The 1840-nt window shown below is 61.0% G+C and overlaps 1 non-coding gene across 1 annotated transcript in view; it reads right to left on the minus strand.

Moving 5' to 3' along the window:
- Positions 1–804: 804 nt before the first annotated feature.
- Positions 805–1840, minus strand: part of LOC101782729 — a 1740-nt gene continuing 704 nt past the window's right edge. Inside the window, exon 1 of the transcript XR_002677678.1 lies at positions 805–1840. This exon is cut by the window's right edge and continues 704 nt beyond it. This is a non-coding gene — a transcript (LOB domain-containing protein 41).

A 1840-nucleotide genomic window follows, 5' to 3' on the forward strand; every position in this document is an offset into this window, starting at 1 on the left:
GGGCGGCGATTCCCCTCGCGGCGGCGGCCGTCAGATGGCCCTCTGACGGCGGCCCGGCGATGGGGGACGGCGGTGGGCGTCACTGGGGCGGCGGCGGGGCCCGACGATGGGGGCGGCGTCGAGCGTCGGGGGGGGCGGTGATGGGCCCGGCGGCGGCAATTAGGGGGCGGCGGCGGCCGTCAGATGGCCCGGCGACGGCGGCCGGCGGCGAGCGTCACGGGGCCGGCGGCGGGGGCCCAACGATGGGGGCGGCGAACGGCCGTCAGGGGGCGGCGGCACGAGGCCCGGCGGCCAGGGGCGGCGATGGTGCCTGGCCGGCGGCCAGGGGAGGCGGACGGCCGGCCCAATGGCAAGGGGAGGAAGGCCGGCGGGCGACGGGTGGGGAGATGGCGCTGTGCGGGTGAACGGAGGAGAGGAGAGGTCTGTGCGTGCGGGAGAAAAAATAGATCTGAAAGGGTACATCATAACCAGTGGTAGGTGGGTAATTTTTTACCCCAAAAGCACTTGAAAGCAGGGGGAAGGTGCTTTTGATTTTGTACTAGAGCAAAAGTAGCTTTTGGGCAAAAGCACGTAGAGCTTTTAGGCCCTTTGGTTGGCTTTTAGCTTTTGAAAAGCAAAAGCAGGTTGGAAAGCCCAACCAATGAGAGCCTTAATAACTTACGGAAGTATATCACCATGGTAAACTCAAGTGGTAGATAAATACCATTAGAAAAAGTGGGTAGATAAAGATCGAACCTATATAAGTGGCATAAAAATTGGAATACCCGATGCAAATATGAGGGGCATCTAAGGTAGTAGACAAAATTAAATTTTGTATCTGATCTCGTTTCTGATATCAATATGAATCTCATGAGAGGTTTCTATATTGATGTTATATAAACAAGTTCAATTTTGTGACAGGAAGAGCCAAACTTTCAAGAGTTTGAACAAAGACACCATCACATGAGTACAGGACACAAGAAACAGAGAAATCCTACGACGACGCTGTGCTGTGCAGTCTGCAGTCTGCAGTCCACCAACCTTTACTCTTTACAAAGAAGAAAGGAAGGCAACGGTTAAAAAAAGGAAAGAAATCTAGGAAATCTATTTTGTTGGCTGCTGTTTGCCTCTTGAGTTCTGACAAGCGGGGTCCCAAAACTGTCCTCTTTCTTAGGTGTGAGGTGAGGTGTGAGCTCAGGCTGGTTGCTCGAGCCGCAGGCCGATGAGGCTCGACGCCGCGCTCAGGTCGAAGCGCGCAGATCGCGCCTTCGCCTGCCTCGCGGCGGCCGGCTCGAACCCGAGCGTCAGCTCCAGCCCAACCTCCTCTTCTTCCGGATCCGCTCCCAGCACCTGGCTGCTCACCGGCGCCGCTTGGCTCTGTGGCTCGGCCTCGGCCTGGCTCACGTGGGAGCCTGCCTCCGCGTCGGTGTCCTCCGACCCCTGCAGTTGGTGATCGTGGCTGCCAGCGGACTCCTCGTCGTGGCTCGGCGCGCGGCCGTCGTCGTGCTCGACGACCATCGGCTCAGGTTCCAGCTCCTCCGGCTCCTGGTGTTGCCTCGAAGGAGAGCTGGGCGAGGCGCGCTTGTTGTTGTTGACCTTGCCCTTGTGGTGGGGCTTGGAGCAAGTGGAGGAGGCGGCGGCGCGCTTGAACCGCGTGCGCCCGCCGCGGGCGACGTGGAGATCGGCCGCCGCGGCTGCGTCGGGGTCCTTAGCGACGTGGCGGATGTCGTAGGCAGCAGCGCCCGGCGCCCTGGCGCCGAGCAACGGCGGGGCCGCGGCGGCTTCTGACGCGGCGTCGACCTGCACGACGGGGTCCCCCTTGAGCACGGTCTCGACGGCGGCCTGGCACGCCTGCCACTGG

The sequence above is a fragment of the Setaria italica genome, chromosome V, assembly GCF_000263155.2.
Source record: "Setaria italica strain Yugu1 chromosome V, Setaria_italica_v2.0, whole genome shotgun sequence".
NCBI lineage: Eukaryota > Viridiplantae > Streptophyta > Magnoliopsida > Poales > Poaceae > Setaria > Setaria italica.